This window comes from Sus scrofa, chromosome 8, assembly GCF_054392235.1.
Source record: "Sus scrofa isolate SSC_HxYL_T2T_F1_AM1 chromosome 8, Sscrofa_HxYL_maternal_Yorkshire_Landrace_v2.0, whole genome shotgun sequence".
NCBI lineage: Eukaryota > Metazoa > Chordata > Mammalia > Artiodactyla > Suidae > Sus > Sus scrofa.
The window spans coordinates 93,625,689-93,646,295 of NC_139390.1; the positions used below are offsets into that span (position 1 = coordinate 93,625,689).

The following is a 20,607-nucleotide window of genomic DNA, read 5'->3' on the forward strand; positions in this document are numbered from 1 at the left end:
AACCCAGAAGGAGAGAATAGTGTGTGTATTTTTTTTTTGTAAATGTTCTTATTTTACACAACCTGAGTAGCGGAGGAAGGAGACGGAGAGAGGGATGGTCCATTCGCCCATGGCTGGCCTGTCTAGATTCAGAACATCCTAAGTGTAAACTGTGAAAATCTTATTGAATGATGTGAGAAAAAGCAGATCCATCCAGTCTCGTGGTACCATTTGGGGGACTCCCTCCCCGCTGCCTTTCTGCTCGCAAAGAGCTGTGACATGGATCAGTAGCTTCACAGGGAAACTACATGATTTTCCTCCAAAATTCAAAATGAATCACCTTGATTTTCTAAATTACAGGATATCCAATAAAGCCACGTGAAAGGTATTTTTAAGTATCAAGGAGAAGCAAAAATGTTTAAAAATGGAGCTGTTTTTAAGGACTGTAACTCTAGAGAAAAGCTCTGTCTGCCACCAAAAGTCATAAACTAATGACTCTTTTAAACTATGTCTTTGAACAGAAAATAATAGTTATGCTATTATGAACAGATCATTTATTTCTTAAACTCTTCCCCTTGTAGACAGAAATGCTTAGTTTGGTGAGAGACTCTGGATAGTAAAATAAAAATAAAGTGCAGTGTTAGCTTATTATAATCTACAGCTTCATCGACAAGCCTCCAGGCAAATCTGCAGGAAGGGAAATTAAGGCACAAAATGATCTAGGGAAGACTGCATAAAAATTCAGCCCCAAAGTTGGAGAGAAAGCATTCCAGCTCCTGGTTTTTTGTCCCTGTCAAGCTGTCACAAATAACTGGAAGAAAGTCCACTTGGGGCATTTCAATCTCGGAGTTCTCTGTTTATGTGGATGTTGGGATTCCTGCCCACTCCTAAAACTATATTCTAGACTTAAGGGTTAAGGAGCAACATACCCTGCTATACCTTACTCTGAATCAAGATTTACTTAACCAACTGTAATTTTACTGCTGCCCAGATTCAATCTGTTGAGCAAATAAAAATCATTTTGAAAATGACCTACCTAGGTATTTATTCAGTTTGTATTTTAGAATTATAATGTTAGGCGTAGGAGTTGGTGGTGCCAATGAAATTATTATATACCACTTGCCACAGATTTATAAAGGGGACTACGAAAGAGAGTATAAGGAATCACATCACAGGTGAAAGGTAGAAATCACATCACAAATGCTTTCATTCCAATAAGCATCTGTGTCAAATCCAAAAAATATGGAGTTAAAAATTTTATAAAAATAATAAAAAATAAAAACAAAAACAAAAATACTGAGTTAAGTAAAATTGCATTCAAAGTAGTTTCCTGCGTGGTTTTCATCTCAAGCCAGTCTAATTCCTGTTATCACTTGCTGGGTGAGTTCTTGGGACAGTCAGGAAGAGGGTCTAGACAGGAATTGAAAGTTTCTGACATCTCAGGGTTCAGAAGTGAACTTGTCATTCAGCAAAATGTGATTTCTTTGCTCTTATTTAGTTTTTCTAATTTCAGTTCCTACCTGGGTATCTTTACCAATTTGCCCCCATTCACACACCCCGGCCCTGGATAAAGATACTCATTGTTGGAGTTCCCGTCATGGAGCAGCAGAAACAAATCCGACTAGGAACCATGATGCTGCGGGTTTGATCCCGGTCCTTGCTCAGTGGGGTAAGGATCCGGTGTTTCTGTGAGCTGTGGTGTAGGTCGCAGATGCAGCTCGGATCTGGCGTTGCTATGGCTGTGGTATAGACTGGCTGCTGTCTCTCCGATTCGATCCCTAGCCTGGGAATCTCCATATGCCGCTGGTGCGGCCCTATAAAGACCAAAAAAAAAAAAAAAGATACTCAGTGTTAACGTATAAGTCTTTTCCCATTTCTGTGTTGGCGCATCCCTCTAGGTCCCGTGTCATAGAGCCACCTGTCCAGTTCCGTCTCCCTTTCTGTCACCCTCCCTACTTCTCCCCTTCCATATTCTTACTTCTTTGGTGTGTCCTCTCTGTTGGACTTTGTGGCATTTCTGATCTCCCCTTCCTGACCCGGACCCCACATTCTCTCTCCTTGATATCCCCCCTCAGCATTAGATCCTGGGAGCCATTAGGCTTGAGTAATTATTTGCAGAAAAGTCAACATCCTTTTCTCTTAAAAAAAAAAAAAAATCCCCTCTTGGAGAAAAACCTTGCAATAACCCCATTGACACTACTAACAAGGAAAGGAGAGTAAGTCGTGTGGGCCAGATTCAGTCTAAACCACTGGCAGGCTTTTGCCCAGCCCTCTGGCCTCAGAGCAGTGGGTCTCTGCCTGTCTGCTCGCCAAGTCCCCAGTCTCTCTGCTGCCTTATCTTCTAGTCCAACTCTATGTCCTTCCGCCAGGGATGGCCACTTGGGCTGTTTCCCCAGACTTCGTCTCTCTCACCCACACTGTCCAGGTCAGCCCCTCAGCAGCATGTGAGCAGTGGCTGGATGACGGGGAGGGAGACGGAGAAATGAAGAATTCACAAAGCACTACACAGACGATTAAGAGCAGGACGAGCTGCTCTGACAGCCTCATTGTCGAGACCGATTTCAAATGTGTTGGCGGTGATTCTGAATCCTGCCAGAAAAAGTGTCCAGGCTTAAGAGATAGGAGAGCTTGCCAGTGCTCTACTCTCTGGGGAAGGAGAAGCCCAGCTTGGTATTTGCGCCACCCCCGCCTCGGCCCACATCCTGTCTCTGCCTAAATGAACAAGATAAAGACACCGGAATGCCACCACCATCTAAACGGTGGCATCTAATTGATTTTAACCTTAGTTCAACAGTGTGACCAGAAGGATGTTTCAATTACTGTCAACCCTGTGGGACACCGAGTGTCTGATTAGTTAGGATACCCCTGTTCTTCATTCTTTCAAGCGACCACTCATTATTCTGTAAGTTGTTGACTCCATCAATGAAACTGTGCCCCAACAGACTCAGTAATGCATAGATGCTTGAAGGTGCTTGTTAGTTTATAGCCAGAGAATGGCGCAGGTTTAGGAATAAGCCAGGTCTTCCATAGGTAGTTCGTAGCGGATCCGGTGGTGTAGAAGCAGTGGGCTCCCACTCTTGGCCCACCTCACATATTAGTTGTGAATTTGATAAATGCCATCCTGAAGAGCAATGGATTTATTAATTAGCTGATTCAGAATGTTCTTAGGACTCATTTGGGATATGGAATCATTATAATTTAAAAATGTCAGTGCAGTGCCATGGAAGATGAAAATGGCACCTCCCCGGGGGCCCTGTGGGCAATGCTTTTTCCTTGGGTGGTGGGGTTTTCACAAGGTCATCATGCCACCCTCCGGAGGTCTCCTCATCCTGCCTTTGAGTAAGATCTCCAGAGAGGAGGGAAAGTTCCTGTCTGAAGAGTCAGGACCTGCACTGGGACAGGACCAACCAAGCAGGATGGTTCTCACTCTTAAATTGGAGATAGTAGCCATTTCATCGGAAGACACAAGTGAATTAAGGTACGTTAGGAATAACTTCTGGAAAAGCCCAAACTGTGTATAATTACCTATATCTATGAATAGGGAATCCCTAAGTTCCTTTCCAACAAAAGATGTGATGAGGTGAGAAGGCAAAAATGTGGACCAGATTAAATTATCGTGAATGTTAACTAACAGGTTTCTGGTTTTATTTTTGCATTGTCCTTAAACCTGACAGTAAATTGGCATTTTAGTTCATATTGTTTAAAACCCTCTTCTTCCATGTACTAGGGACTGGGGAGTAAGTCAAAAACTGCAATATAACGATTTTTTCATCTGGTGTTTTTTAAACGTGACTCACATGACCCAGAAAGGTGACATGTCTTAGTAACATACTCATCTTTGGGCAAAGGATAAGCATCTTCTTTCTGTTAAATGCTAAGTTCTACAGTAGATTGAAGCGTTGGGCTGGGGAGAATAGATTATTGCCAGAGCCCCATTATCAAGTGGATACACGTAGAGCTTTGGGGAAGAATATGTGTTATTAGTTATAGTTTCAGTTCTACCTTCATCTTAGAGGGAGAGGAAATGGAAGAAATCATCTGCAATTAAGAAAAGGATCCACGCTTGTGTGCCTTGCTTACCATCCTGCCTCAGCAGCTTTCAAAAGTCCTCAGATAGCTCCAAAAATCAGATCTGCTGGCTTCTCACAGGGGCTCAGCCCCCAGAATGACATTGAGCAGTTTGGAGTGGGATGAGAAGTCAGATGGATCAAGGTGTGAATCCGGTCCTAGAAGAATAATTTTGAGCAAGGTGACTGATCTCCCTAAGCATCAGTTTCCTCAGGGCGGGGTGTGTGTGTGTGTGTGTGTGTGTGTGTGTGTGTGTGTGTGTGTGTGTGTGTGTGTGTGTTTGTGTGTGTGTTGGCGAGGGTGGGGGTGGGAGTTGGGGTGGGGTGGGTGGGGGCGAGGGAGGTGTCTGGAAGTCCTACCTCCTAGGATTGTGGAAGTAATTCAACTAGAAACTGTATCTGAAAAATGACTCCTACACAGTAGGTACTTAGCAAATGCAATTCTCTTCCTTTTTCGGGATGTGCGATGCCATCACTTACCTCTTCTGTACTTTAGTTTCCTTGTATATAAAAGGAAGGATAATAACGTCAAAGTATATTTATCTGCCTAAAATTCTTCTGTTCGAGAGCAACTACTTGAGCGTCAGTAAAACAACCCTCCCTTCTTTGCAACTCCTCTTCCTTGTTTGACGTCTTTCAAACTTCTTGGCTTTCTTCAATGGCCAACTTCACCCCAAGTCTGGTTCCCACCCACCCCACCCCACCCCACAGCATGCATGCAGGCTGCCTCTCTGCACTGGGTGTGCGTGCGTGGCCGCTGCCATGGCTGGAAGCCCACGGCCTCCCAGGGGACGCCTCGTCTGCAGGTCCTTCCCCCAGCCTGCAGTGAACCCGGGACCTTTTATTGATCTTGTGTGCATCTGGCTCCACTGTGATACCAGGAAGAATGGAGGTTGCTGGCCCTGGACTTGGTCCTGGACAAATAAATGTGTTTGTCGAAGCCCTTTCCCGACATTGGTTGTCTCCAGCCCAGGTGGCATTGTGGACGGTAATTAGTTCTCTTTATTGGAAGGGACATCAGGAGCTCTGGACTGCTTGTCGTGGACACAGGCAAAAAGATTCTTTCATGCAGCTGTTACTTGCCCTTTCATCATGCTAATGGGTACGAAATTTAACTTCCTATCCCTGGCACCAAGCAACACCTATCAAACAAAGCATTGTTTCTTCTCACTGTTGATAAGTGTGACTCGTGGAGGCCAGCGATAGCATGCTCATTTTTATCTGCTAAGTGCACAGCGCTTGTAAAAAACCAGCAGTGGCCTTGTTACCACTTGACATGACACTAGGTTTAGCTGTTTACATTGACACACTGCTGCACCCTTTTAAAGCTGCAGCCGGGGGTCAGATTCATTAGAGAGCATCCGGTAGGATTTGCTCTGCTCCTCTGTTGGAAGCAGCAGGGCGGGGAGACGGCATCTTGGAATGGGTGGCTTTCAATTCTTTTCTTTGTTCTGATGGTTTGAGACCCCCCTGTTTATTCTCTGGCCATCCACGGAAAAGATGAGAGAGGAAGAGAAGTCTGGGAACAGTATTTACCGCCCGTGATGAAGCAAAGGGATGCAGGGACCCAGTGTGTGTTGCTTTTCTCTTGGCTAACATGTGGCCTTTTGTTGCCCAGGAGAGCTGCAGAGAGGGAATAAAATGCATGTGTCTCTTGCTACCACAAAATCAGAAGTCAGTGGAGCGGAACTTTATCCTTTGTCCTTTGGGCCCTCCTTCTTCCTCTCTAGTTTATGAGTATCCCCTGGACAAATGTGGGGACCCAGACTGCCTTTCTAATGCTTGAAGCCACTTATCTTTTGCTTCTAGTGTTGTTATCCCTTTGGACATTTAGGAAGTGGAAGGTATACTCCAGGATCCTCAGTTCATTTTGCAGTCACTGTGAGCAGACAAATCGCTGATGCCCTAGAACAGCCAGAGGAGTCATTGCAGGAAGAACTGAAGAGCAGGGCTTGCCTCTCGCCACGTATGACTTTCCGTCCAGGAATCCACGTGCAGAAGGATGCACGTGACAGATGAGAAACTGCTTTGCGGTGCGCCATCCTGTTGCGGGGAGCGTGCTGGCTGCAAAGGGCAAGCAGAGCAACCAGCCTCTGAGTTCAGGAACCTCTGGTATCACTACACGTTGCAAACATATCTTACCCCTGTCACAGCTTCTTTGTTTGACAGGCTGCAGAAGCTCCTTTCCACCTCTACCTTTCTGTCAGAGTGGAAGGATAATTAATGCATTTCCTTGGGTTAAATAATACACCCGTTTTAAACAGCAACTCCTGCATCATTTTGCCCTTGCCCTTGGAGATTGGATCACTGTGTCTGTCAAGAATATCCCTTGCCAGGCCTTTTCTTCTAGCTGCTGCTGCTAACACTGCACAGTGGATTCTTCTGTCTGAATGATTGTTAGGAGGTCACTCCAGAAGATATTTGGACATTTTCCTACAACGCAGCATATGACGTCATAGTGTCCCCGCATCAGGAGGCCCCAAGAAGCATTCACAGGATCTGTTATGGCTTTCTGAGTCCAAGCATTATGATACCCAGTTTACAAGTCCATTGTTGTCAGCCTGGCCAGGAATTCACTAGCTGCTCTGGAGAGAGATCCCATCCCATGAAGTCTGCTTATATCCGCATCTTCTTTTCCCATATGTCCACTGCACAACCACCAAGGCAGAATCCCAGGGGCTTTGGCACCATTTAGTGGCTGAGCGTGGTTTGCAATGTCATTGCTGTCACCATCCCAGGTCCTGTGATGCTGCTGAGAACATGCAAGCACAAGGGGAGAGAGGCATGAATGGTGGCCTAAGCTCTTGTACACAAGATGCTTTTCCAGCTTTGGGGGGCTGTCGATACCTCCCTCATCATCTATATAGACACAGAGTAAGCCCCATGTTCTTCTGGTGGAGTTAGTGCTGGGTCAGAAAAGCAGGGCGAGTTGATTCCAGGTACTCAGGTCCACCGCCTGCCCCAGCACAGCACCCACAGCACAGCACCCCCACGGGCAGCTCCTCCCCCACCCCACCTCCCCTTCATCTCCGCCATCTCCTTGTCTCTTTGTGGGTCATTTATAATCAGCAGTCATGGCGTACAGGCCTCATTAGTGATATAGCCATTCCTTCAGTGCTTCAGAAATAATCATTTAGAAAAAAATGCACGGTTTCCTTCCCCCGAGAGCCCATGAGTGATGAATTTATTTCAGTTTGGCTGGCTTGGCTGTCTTGCTCAGCCTTATTTCCATATTTATTTCAACAAACAATGTAGGGTGGGAAAGAGAAACACACGCTGAGTGTACACACGCGCTGCATCTCCACTCCCAAAAATGCTCTTCCTCTTGAGGGAGGTGTAAGAAGGCATGTCAACGGAAGCACCCTCCCTGTTAAAAGAGAATAGTGCCCCTGGCTAGGACGGGGTATCATGGAGGGGGAGATGAGCCAGCTCATCATTGCTTGGATTTGAAAACATGTGGGTAATGTGCCCAGAGCAACTGATTCTTATCATCCATCCTGGTAAAATGGGTGCCCAAGAATGCTTTAGTCCTAACCCCTGGCTCTCGGAGGATCTGATTTGGATGGTGGTGGACAGCAGTGAACTTTCAGTGCCAACTAAGTGTCTGATGCTCTTGGAGCAGACCTCGGTGCTCAGTAGGAACAGGGAGGGGCATGGTTGGGGATGGGAGGCTGCTCTGACAAGGAACGATGCCAGCAGGTTCTTGATGGCAAATGGTGTCCTCAAGCCAGACTTGCAGATGTGCAAGCCACCTGGTTTCCAGAAATCCGCTCCCTGAAAAGACTTTTCCGCTTTATTAAGAATTTGGCTAAGGCTTGCACTTAGCACACCTGAATGTTTTAGGGTGGATGTTTTCAAGTGACTTCAGCCACAGGTTAGAATCGAAGACCTCAGAATCTGTTTAGAGCTATGTCTCTGACACTGTGTCAGGTGTCACACGTGGTCATACACCTCACCATTAGATGTGGAGGAAGAGAGGTACACGCATCTTGATTTGAGGGGGAGGCTCTGAAAGTGGCAATTAGTATTTAATAACAAAAATGATAGCAATGATAAGGATAATAATGGGTTTTCTGTTCTAAGGTGAAAAGGACTAGAATGTGCAAAGCCGTATCTTGTCCTAAAAGTAACGTGACACCAGCTTCCTCCAGAAAATGTAGACAGTTCACCCATTTTACAAGAGAAAGGACAGAAAAAGCAAATGAAGAGAGGAACCAAGAATAAAAATTTTTTGATTTGGGGACCTCAAAAGCAACACTTCCAGAATTTCCTTTTCTCTGAAATGCATGTTACTAGACTGAGGATTCCTTTTTCTGAGAAAGACATCTTGGTTTCCCCAAACTAGTTCCATGGACAAAGCAGAAGTGCTCAGGGGGGAAGAAAAAGGTGGATTGGACAGTATCTCAAGGATACTGTCTTCCCTCAAATTAGACTTGAAATGATACTAGACAGCAGGGAATATCTCTAGGCTAGGTAAATACCTGTAAGGTAGAGAAACACTGCTGAAAAGCAGTATTTTTTTCAGGAATAACTCCTCAGAAAGAAAGCTAAAAATCTGGTGCCTCTTTGAAAATTAATAATAGACTCACATGCATGCTCATATCACTATTAAACATAGCCTTGGACCCAAAAGAAGAGATCCTTCATTAACAAAGTGAGATGTGGGAGTTCCCGTCGTGGCGCAGGGTTAACAACTCCGACTAGGAACCATGAGGTTGTGAGTTCGGTCCCTGCCCTTGCTCAGTGGGTTAAGGATCCAGCGTTGCCATGAGCTGTGGTGTAGGTTGCAGATGTGGCTCGGATCCCGTGTTGCTGTGGCTCTGGCATAGGCTGGTGGCTGCAGCTCTGATTCGACCCCTAGCCTGGGAACCTCTCTATGCAGCGAGAGTGGCCCAAGAAAATAGCAGAAAGACAAAAAAAAAAAAAAAAAAAAACCACAAAGTGAGATGTGATAGAGTGGCACATTCAAGGGCAGCCTCCAACACCTGAGGACCTAGGAAAATCCATCCAGACCCTGTCTGTGCTGACCCGGACTTCTCCCTTGGGGCTATAACGTAGCATGGACAGGTCTCTCAGCTGACTCATCCATCCTTTTCATATACTGTAAGCCGTATGGCATGGTCTTGATTTATTCAGCCACAATGGTTTTTATTATCCTTACAACTAATAGTGTTGTAAGATAATCATGCAAGGTTGGAGAACAGGCTTTTTCTCACCCAATCCAGGAGAGAGCTAAACTGAACTCTTGTGGGAAAAGAGATTGGGAATGAGATGATATTGGGTTGGCAGTGGCAGTAGTCATTCTCTAGCAAATTAAAGGTGGCCTGTACCTACTTGAAAAAATAGTTGAATCATAATTTTTTAAAAAGCGTTGTTTTATAGGTGGGGGTAATGATGGATTCCACCAAGAATACGGTGGTCCATGCTCTTCAGCATCCCTTGGCCTTGGGAGAAATGCACAGGTGCCAGACAGCTGGGAAGGGCCCCTCGCCATGCTATCAAAGGAGGACTCCAGCACTTTGCTAAGCCCCCAGGTCTTGCTTGCTGGAACTCTGATAGTCCATTTGTAATTGGCAATCTGACCACCCCTCAACCTGGCGTGAAGATGGCAGAAGTTGATAATTGAGTAAAGTTGATCACCCTGGTTGTTTTGAATTGGAACTGGTTCTCCTCGTAGCCCTCTGAGGGTATTTCCTTTGACCCACCTAACTCCTGCTTATGGAATCTTATACCGTGTGGGTCTGTGACTTTTATTACGTTGATGCATTTATCTCACCTGCCCTTTCTAGATTCTTTTCTTTTACTAACCAGTTGACAGATGAGAGACATGTCAAACAGACAGGTTGATTGAGTAGCTGAAATGTAGATGCTTGCCTGGTCTCTATAACACTTCTCTGTTCCTGTTTGTATTTATCTGTTTATTTACGAACGTGTTATCTGGTGCATTTTGTAATGTGGCTTCTGTATAGAACCTGCTATGGAAGCATGAAGGCCGACTGGTGAGTCTTGACATCTTCTTACTGGCATTTCAGGCCTAGAGAGCCCAGGGCCACGTGAGCCACTGCCTTCCCTGATAAGGTTCTATGTGATCTGTTCCTCCTGCAGAACCCCAGTATCTCCCTCTGGTGCAGCCCCCAGAAGACTCCTTTACTCAAAGGGCTCCTTTCCCTTCAAGGAGAAGCATAAACACATGTTCCCCAATGTCAATTCCCTGAATTATAAAGTTATTCTCTTCTACTCATAAGGAGAACTTCACTTGTAATCTTTTACATTTAGCTTTGCCTCTTTTGAGCCGCAATAAACTCCTTCTTCATGGAAATCATATTAGACTTTTCTGTGATTGTATAAAGGAAATGAAGGACCTCTTTGGAAAGGTTATATTAAACTTTGGGGAGAGGCATTAGGATGGGGTAGAAAAGACCCTCGATGAGAATTAGGCAGGTTGGGTTCACGTCAAAGAGCTGACACAACCCTGTTACACATTTTCTCTCAGTGACTGTAGGTCATCGGGTGAACATGGGGACAGTCCCCATTGGTAAAATGCGGATGTAGAATTAGCTCCTTTCTAGCCTCCTCTCAAGCCTTAAAGCTATTGTTAAGTTCACGTCGGTGAATGTGTAATGTTTTCCAGGGTATCTGTCTGTTACTCCCCACTGCTGGATGGACTTGTAAAGCCAGCCACAGGCTTGCCAGAGTTTTCTGGTTCATGGAAACCTATAGGCTCAGAGTCTGAAAGGAACATGGCAAGAACCAAAATGAAACCAGTGTTAGGACATCTCAGATAATAAATGAAAGCTGAACTTACACATCTTAACAGGTCAGCAATGTTCACTGAACATTTAGTATTTGCGGCATAATATCCGGTGCCCTGAGGCGTGAGCTGAAACTCAGTCACTCCCAGCATGGGTCAGAGATACACACACGCACGCGCCAAGGCCACCTGCGTAGGCTGCCACCACACAGGGCCATCTCTGAGCTGGGATGAAGGGACACTGCTCTCCTTCAGCCTCCACTGTCAGCAAAAACCTTTCCTTTAGTTCAGCTTTCTTTTAGTTCAAATCACTCTGCAAGAATACTTGCCAGAAGAAAGGGGAGCCCCTTGTCTTACACCGTTGTGTCTGTAACGGGGATTTTTGTCAGAAACATATTGGTGGAAAAAGCCCAAGACTCCTTTCAGATGGCTTCTCCCTTGAGAACTGAACAATATTAACTTCTTGGGGGGAACATAAAATCAGGGCTTATGTCATTTTCACACTGTCTCTCTAACTATGCTTGACTCCCCTCCCCTCTGTCCGGGGAAGGGGTGGTCACCCCTTCATGTTCCCTGTAGTCAAATCCAGAGTCGTTGAAATTGCTTTGACTCAAAACTAGCCAAATTCCCAGAGCAAGTCTAGGCAGTACTTCACGTTCAATAACATTTTCCTTTTTTTATCTACCATTCCTTGATGCTGGCCCCACTAGTATTGAGCAGAAGTTGGGGAGGGATATAATTTTAGAGCAGGTTTGCTGCTCTCCAGGAAGCCCGCCACATCAGCTTCACTTTGGAACTTGTTAGAAATGCAGATGCTCAGGCTGTATCTCATGGTACCAGCAAGCGAAGGCTACAGGGTAACCCCCACATGCCCCCCCCCCTGCCCCCAGAGAACTGCTAGAGCTTTCAAGCCAGATCCACAGAAGATATTATTGTTCCAAGGGGAAGAAAGATCGATGTTTAACCACACTAGAAACCCTTCATATCATCAGTTGCTGAATATAGATTCCCATAGAAGTGTGTAAATCCTCTGGCAGAAAGCTTTTGTGTGAGAGTGAAGATAAGTTTCCTATTAAAACCCACAATGGAGTGATGCCTAATTCCAAAATGGCAGTGTGCTGTGTTTTCCATTTCTGCTTCCCCTGTACCTGTCACCAAGTTACAGAAGTGATTTTGGATTTGTGTGAGGACAAAGTTTTGATGTCAACCCAAAGCAGAGGGAGCATCTTTTTCTTTTTTCTGGCTTTTTTTCACTGATATTTCCTCTTAAAAATCCTCGCCATAGATTTCTTCCCACTCTTCAGGAAGCCCTCTCCCACCCACAGCTCTCCAAGATGCTTCACTCTCAGGCGGGGTCTCTCTGCGAGAACAGATTCAGCAATTCCCTCTCCTAAAGAGCTTGCAGGAGAACCCCCATACCCACCCCATCAGCAGCTTCACTCTGGTTCCTACCAGCTGCCTCTCTTTACAAGCCCCTGGGGACCGAAGCAAATGGGCGAGTCAGTTTGTCCCCAAGCTGCAGCCCAGGGTGATGGTGAGGAAGGACTGTCGGGACCAGCCCTGGGCACTCCTGCCTCTGAATAGAAAGGAAGAGCAACAGCTGCAAAAACAAGTTCTTCCCTCTTGAACTGGCCGCATCAAAACCCTCTGCTTCTCCTCTTCTTTCCACGAGGACCCTGCTTGTCTTGAGGAAAACCTTACTTCTTGGGTCTTCTGTGGTGTGTCTCTCCCCTTCGCTGCTCCCCTTTCGCCCCACCCCAGCCTCCACACCCCGCTCTCCACTCCCCAAATCAAACATGTACAGATTTTACGGTTCACTGGAGAATAAGTGGCTGTCATTTCACAGACGGGCCAGGATGTAATTAGCCACAATGCATTGGAGTAATGGAACAGATGTCTCTTTGTAAACTGAGTTTGCTGCCGAGCACCGCGTGTGTGTGACCTCCGGACCGCTCCAGGCGACTCCACGCTGCCCCCTCCCCCGGCCTCTCTGTCATCCTCGGCCAGTCTCAGGCTTCTCAAGCCAGAGGCTGGGCCCACTTGAGTGTTTTTGTTTTTCCCCCGTCAGTGCCGCCCTGGTGCATTGCCGCGGCTAAAATGCTGCTGATGACGTGCGGAAGAGTGAGTAAGCGGAACCTACGTTTATTGATGTTCATTCACAACAGAAAAGGTGATACCCCTCTTATGAGCTAATTGGCAGTATCAAGTTGCACTTATTACTGGATGATAATACACCAGCAAAATCATAAATTACTGCTCTCCTCTCTGGCCTGTTGTTGTTTTTCTTAACTAGAAATAAAGATGCGTCGCCTTTCTTCCAAGGTCATTATTTAAAATTTCGGAGGAAGAACCATGCTGGTCACAGAAGGATGATATCAGATACTTAAACCTCCTGCCTCGTAACCTTTAAGATCATTCGCTTACACAGAGTATGTGATCATGTGGCGCTCCGCATTTCTATGCATTTCACTTTAATACAAAAGTCTTCCCTTTTTTAAAAAAAAAAATTATTTTAAGTAAAAACTTTTACACAGCCTTCCTTCTGAGGCTGCAGGTTTTGTTAAAAAAAAAAAAAAAAAAAAAGAAGAAGAAAAAAAAAAAAGAAAAGTGCCAGGCAAAATTCTTGCTCTGTCTACTTTCTCTTCTCTCTCTGAGGGGATGGGATGAGAGGTACAAATAGTAACTACATCCAGCGCCTCCCTCAAGCCTCCTGCACATGTGGAGGAAAACAATCCTGATTAAAATATGTGGGGAAATCAACTCCCTGGGATGGCGCTGGCCTTTGTTCCTCAGGATCTCGTGTTCAGTTTGATTGATTTTCTTCTCCCGGCCACATGCTCAGACTCTCGGCTTTGGCCACACACAGGAGAAAGAGGTCCGAGGCTCAGGTCGAAGGTTATGCTCCAGTGTATGCATGTATTTGGTCCCTTTGTCAGGTGAGAAATACTCTTCTGGTTGTCACTTTGGTCACTGGAATCAGAAAGGCCACAGCCTCTTGGTCAGTGACAGAAGATGTTGCTACATAACATGATTAATAAACAGGAAGTGGTGTATTTATCATATGGGAAAACTGACCACAGTGAAACAGGAGCATCTGATGCTAAAGGCTCTAATCAGGACCTTGGGTTCAGATTTGGGACTTGGTGTGAATGTTTTTTTTTGGCCGCCCCACAGCATATGGAGTTCCCAGGCCAGGAATCAGATCCAAGCCACAGTTGTGACCTATGCCACAGCAGCAGCAATGCCGGATCTTTAACCCACTGGGATGGGCTGGGGATTAAACCTGCGTCCCAGGATGCAGAGATGCCACCAATCCCTTTTCACCATAGTGGAACTCCAGTGAATCTTAAAATACTTGGTTAATTCATATTTTTCATTTTAAGATTTTAAATGTTGATTATTTTAGGAGTTCCCATTGTGGCTCAGCAGTATCAAACCCGACTCGTATCCATGAGGTGGCAGGTTCGATCTCTGACCCTGCTCACTGGGTTAAGGATCTGACATTGCTTTGAGCTGCATTGTAGGTCGCAGGCACACACGGCTTGGATCTGGTGTCTCTGTGGCTGTGGTGTAGGCTGGCACCTGCAGCTCCAATTCAAACCCTGGCCCGAGAACTTCCATATACCCCAGGTATGGCCCTAAAATAAATAAAGGAATAAATGTTGATTGTTTTACCCAAAACAGAATCAAAGGCCTTCATGTGGGCTTTTTAAATTATTTAAAAATTGAAAACAGCAGTCCAAAGTTAATTTTTACCCTAAGGAGTTTATAACAAATAATGGGTGGAAAGGTGTCTCTGGTGTATGAAATTGATGCTTCTCCAGGTTTAGCAGCGAGTAATTGGAAACTTCCTCATCATGACTTCATCGATTGTCCCTTGCTTAGGAAACTTGAAACCTCCCCCTAGTCTCTGTGGGATTTTGGTGATTGTGTCATTGGTACAAACTTGGAAAAGAAAACTTCACAAGGTTTGGATCACCTCCTGACGGCATAGCAGCCAGAATGTGCAGTACTGGCGTACTCGAAACACTTTTTCAATATCACTTTTACTGTTTTTGTTTCCTAACTCAAGAGAAGCTTTCGTATCCTCAAGGTACATTATAAGCTCCGTTGTTAATAAAGCTATTTCTGAATGATTTCTGCTTCCTAATTAATGCCAAGGTGAAGTCAAGCTCCAGTTCCATCACATTGCGAATAGAGTCGTGTTGGGTGCCTCCTTGAAGACAGAAGAGGTGATAGGATCACGTCTTATTTTTTTTCATCCTTCCCAAAACCCAGCACAATGCGCAAAAACAGCAGGTGGTTACTTTTACATGAACTAGATTTCCAGAGATGTAAATTGCATGAGATCATTGTTTATTTTAAAATTACAGGAGTTCCCGTCATGGCTCAGCGGAAACGCATCTGACCAGTATCCATGAGGACGCAGGTTCAATCCCCGGCCTCATTCAGTGGGCTAAGGATCTGGCGTTGCCATGAGCTGTGGGGGGGTAGGTCGCAGACACGGCTCAGATATGGCATTGCTGTGGCTGTGATGTAGGTGGGCGACTACAGCTCCAATTTGACCCCTAGCCTGGGAACCTCCATCTGCCCTGGGTGTGCCCCCCCCCCAAAATGACAGATATCTGATAGAGCCAGGATGTATTACCATTTTACAGAATCTATGAATAGAAAGGACAGTCAAGGTCATCCAGCTCACCCTCTGGCCAAGAGCAGAAATCTCCTCTAAAAGTGTTGTCAGAATAGCTGTGGAATCCTTGCTTGTCATCCATGTTCATTGTTTGGATATGCTGTGATTTGAAAGTCCTTCCTTGCATTCAGCTGAGACCTGTCTCCATATAACTGCCACCTTGTTCTTATCTTGCAACACAGGGCAAACCTACCCATTTTTCATATCCAACCTTTAGAGAACTAACATATTTCTCCATCTTCTCTTTCCCAACTTGGTGAGTCCTAGTGCCTTCCGCTATTATTTATATTAACAGGATATATCTGGCCCTTTGTCACAAAGGCTGCCCTCTTTCTGACATGCTATCTTTTTTAAAATGAGATCCCTAGATCCATATACAAAACCTGAGATGTAGTTTGTCCAGTGCAGAGTTCAGTAGAAATTATCATGCCTTATCTGCAGCCTAAAGGGGCTTGCATCAATTAAAAATTCAAAACTTTTAATATAAACCATTTAGACACAATTTTCCTCATGCAGTAGAAAAGAAGTTAGTGTTTATGAATCTGTGTGTCTAAGTATTAATGCTTTTCTTTCGTGGCCTGGTAGTTTCTTTTTTTTCCTTGTAGTTATTCTTCCAGCTCACCATGCCAGTATACAAATCCCTAATATGAAACAGAGAGCAAAGTTCCTTAGAGGTCATCCATCACCACACAGGAGAATCCAGATCCCGGGCTGCATCATCCAGCTTCATCATCTTCCCTTGCTAACCTTGACAACCTCATCTCCTTCTCCCCTCATCCATTCTCTGGGACCCACCACTGCAGTTCCTCCAACACACATGTTCTTTCTGTCTTCACACAGCCTAGTTCTCTGCCTAGAAGGCTTTAGCCATATTTTCTCTGACTCAACAAATGTCTAAAGCCCCATCCTTCAAGGCTTAATTCAAGAGTCACCTCTTAGGAGTTCCCTTCGTGGCTCAGCGGTTAACAAACCCAACTGGGATCCATGAGGATGCAGGTTTGATCCCTGGCCTCACTCAGTGGGTTAAGGATCTGGCATTGCCATGAGCTGTGGTGCAGGTCACAGACTTGGCTCAGATCTCATATTACTGTGGCTGATGGTATAGGACCGAGGCTACAGCTCTGATTTGACCCCTAGCCTGGGAACCTCCTTTTGCCCTGTGTGTGGTATGGCCCTAAAAAAAAGACAAAAAAAAAAAAAAAGAGAGAGAGAGAGAGAGAGTAGATCCCAAAAGTTCTCATCATGAGGAGAAATTTTGTACCTATATGAGATGATCAATGTTAACTAAACTTTTTTTTTTTGCTTTTTGCTTTTGAGGGCTGCACCTGTGGCACATGGAAGTTCCCAGGCTAGGGACTGAATCGGAACTGCAGCTGCCAGCCTACACCACAGCCACAGCCATGTGGAATCCAACACCTCAGCTCACAGCAACGCTGGATCCTTCACCCACTGAGCGAGGCCAGGGATCAAACCCGCATCCTCATGGATACTAGTTGGGTTTGTTACTGCTGAGCCACAACAGAAACTCCTAACCAAACTTTTTATGGTAACTGATTCCACAATATATGTAAGTCAAATCATTATGCTATCTAATAATCTCATACAGTGCTGTATATCAATTACATCTCAATAAAAGTGGAAGAAAAAAGAAAAGAAAATATAAAAACGAGGGCATAAAGGAACAGGGTTAAGAAGAGGAAACACAAAAATAGAACTATTTCTGGTGAGAGAAGTAAAGAAAGTATCACCTCTTAAGCTCTGTTGGGGTCGTGGTAGGGAAGCATACCAGAGCTTTCCAACCCATCTTTAACCCTTGAAGTCAAGGTCTCATGTCTCTTTGTTTTGTTTTGACAGTATAAATAAATTAAAATACACTTTTTTAAAAAAAGGCAATTGCCTCTTCTGCAACGCCTTCTCTGGCCCACATTCAGCTTTCATCTCCTTGAAGCACCTGCTCCACCCAGTCATTGCAGCATTTGTCACTGATTATGTGACATTTAATTGCCTGTTCATTTTCTGGCTCCTCTAGGCTTTCACCTCCTTGATGGACAGGGTGTTGTGTTTTCCTGTGGCCTTCCACTCTCTCGGATAGTGCCTGGTATTTAGTGAGATTATATGTGTGTGTATATATATGATATCTCTGTAAGTCAGCTCGTATACTTACCGCTCTCTGTTCCAAAGGACAGTGAAAGAAGTTATGTCCAATGTTTTACTCAAGACACCCTGACCTATGAGGGGAGTAATCCCGTTAAAGAAGAAGTAAGCTTCAGTGGTTTTTGAGTGTTTTCTTCCCTCCTTTTAAAAGGCTCAGGCTAGATCCATGTGCCCTAGTGTCAAGGCTTTCTAACCATGCTCAATATCTACTTAAGTGACGATTGCAAAGCCCATTATGGCTCTACCCTGAGCCATACTGTAATTGTTTCTTTCTCCAGGGTAATGGGTTTATGATTAACTATAATTGCATATAGGATCCCACATTGAGGAATAATTATAGGTGCTTATTCACTCACCTTTTACATCCCTACTATGTGCTGATATGTCAGACAAATAACATTCTGACAGCACTGTAATGGCAGTATAATCAGCAGACCAGACGATGCTGGATTCTTCAATTACATGCTCACTTTTTCAAGAGTTGACATACCACCATTGTATTTATCATCAATTAAATGTCCCTATATTAGTTACTTGCAGTAATTTTTGAGGCAATCACCTCAGCCATAGCAAACCACGTTATCTCACCAAATAGAATTATTATCAGCAGTCACCATCCTCATCAATTCTTTATTAAAGACTCACTTCTCAAACCATTTTAAATTGTGGCTTAGAGTAAGTCATTTATATCCACATTTTGGAAATAGGCACATTATATTTCCATTTCATAAATATGTTTTATTAGTAATGAGTAGTATAGTATTAGGTTTCTATTAGTATTCTCAGCAGAGGTTGGAAAATGCTTAATTAACAAAGATATTAGATTGGAAAAAAAATGACTCTGGGCATATTTCTTCTTGACCAAATTATGGTCTATTTTTTTCCCTCGAGTCCTTGGTAATTTTTAATTGCAGGCACCTATCCCAGAGAGTGTATTTCCAAAGGTCTTTGTAGGGAAGCCAAAACCCAGAGGAAGCAAATTTCCTGAAGACTCTTCCGTTACTGTGTCAGGATCTCTTAGCACCTTCATCCATACATCGCGCCCCCCACCTCGGTTCCTTTGTAGAAACCCTCAGCAGTCAGTCTTTGTTCCTGAAGGTTATTGCTGGGCATCTTACCAATCATAGAGCAGCTGGATTCCCGTTCCACTTGTGGTAACCTAACACTGGTTATTGAAACCCAGAGCCATTTTTTTCCACGACCCTCCGGCTGGCTGGCTTTCATTCTGCAAACACATAGCTTCTTCCTATTTTCCATGCTCTCATTCAGTCTCACTTTTTAGAAGAGCAGTGAGACCTGAAAGTTTTGCTGTGCCAGGGAAGCCACAGAGATGCTGGGAGATGACGACCCTCTGATTGTCCTGCACAAACATGGTACTGATCTTGGGCTAATCGTTCTGCTGTCACCAAAACTTTTTCTTCATTGCTGTTGTTTTTAATTAGAGTTTCTGGTTTACTTTTTGTCCTCAACGCTTGTTGGGATTCTACTGTTTTTATTTCATTTTGAATCCTTATATTATCTTGTACGAGATGGGTTTATCATTTCCCATTATTATTTTCCCAAGGGGACAGAGCTCTTTTTGTGATGATGTAATAGGTTCCTACAAAGACATGTATGTGTTCTCTGAAACTGATGGTTGCACACGTGGACACTTGGCTGGTACAAAAGAGCAGGAGTTGTGGCCAGCTTAAGCCTGAAGTGGCTTGCTGGTTCCCTAACAGCAGGCAATTATGTTACCCTGGGGAGCCTCCACACAGGCTGTTCTGAAGCAGGTTGCTGTCTGCGTGAACAGGAAGAGCAGTAGAAATATGTGAGGAGTTCCCATCATCGTGGCTCAGCAGAAACGAAACTGACTAGCATCCATGAGGATGAAGGTTCGATCCCTGGCCGGATCCAGCATTGCTGTGAGCTGTGGTGTAGGTTGGCAGCTGCAGCTCCGATTCAACCCCTAGCCTGGGAACCTCTATATGCCGCGGGTATGGCCCTAAAAAGGCCAAAAAAAAAAAAAAGAAAGAAAAAGAAATATATGAGAAGCTGTGACTTCTCCTTAGCGATTGATTGCCCACCATTGTGTCCTAATTGCTGACGACACGGTTCTGTCCATACTTAATGTTTTGTTGAGATATCTTTCCCAAGGTCCCTAGTTATGGGATTCATGTTCGTAACAATTTCTAATACGGCCCTTCTGTTCACCCAGCAGGTGAATAAGCCCCAAGTTAATAAAAAGGTAAGCACTCTGATGAACAGGGCATTAAAAGACTACCCAATGCCAGTTCATACCGTGAGGGAAACAGGAAAAGTAACCTTTCCTGACACCCCTTGTGCTCAGGACAAGTGAGCTTAGCCCATGCCAGCTTTTCCCAGTCTTTGGTCAGGTTTTGCCTAACATGACACAGAAGAGGGCATTGACTAGGGATGCTGGAGTGGAGGGCTGGGATTGGGGATGGCTTCTGGTGGCTTCTGGAGAAGGCTGCTCAAGAACAACAAAACTGACTGCATGTGCTCTTCTCAGATGAGAAGGCTTCTCCTTCTCTGAATCAGAGACCTGCCCCCACCAGAGTGAAGGGACCCGCCTCGCTTAGCCAGGCAGACCTATGGCACAGGCTCCCTTCCTCCGGCAGGGCTTCAGTGCAAACGCTGGCAGGGACACAGACTCACTCCCAAAGCGCTATCGGGACCCTGGGTTACAAATGAGGATTGATGTTAAGCTGAGCAACTGTAATGGCCTTATCACAGCAATCATTCTAGAACACCCACCTCTCCCCTTCTCCTTTCACATCTGACTGGTTATCTATTGTTCCTCCGTTGCCAGCGCTTGTTTGAAGAGCTCTGCAGCATTTGCAGGTATAAAAAAATGTGCAACTCTTTTTTTTTTTCCTTGAAGTCATTGTCTATATTTAGGTCAGTGACGTGATGAGAGATGTTGATGTGTTTTGTACCTGGTGCTGAAAATTGCCTCCCGGATC

General features: G+C 44.9%; 1 protein-coding gene across 4 annotated transcripts in view; it reads left to right on the forward strand.

Annotated features, from left to right (window-relative positions):
• The window catches only part of MAML3 (mastermind like transcriptional coactivator 3), a 445,572-nt gene that overhangs the window by 298,706 nt on the left and 126,259 nt on the right, over positions 1-20,607 (forward strand). The gene's annotated exons all lie outside the window — the stretch shown is intronic.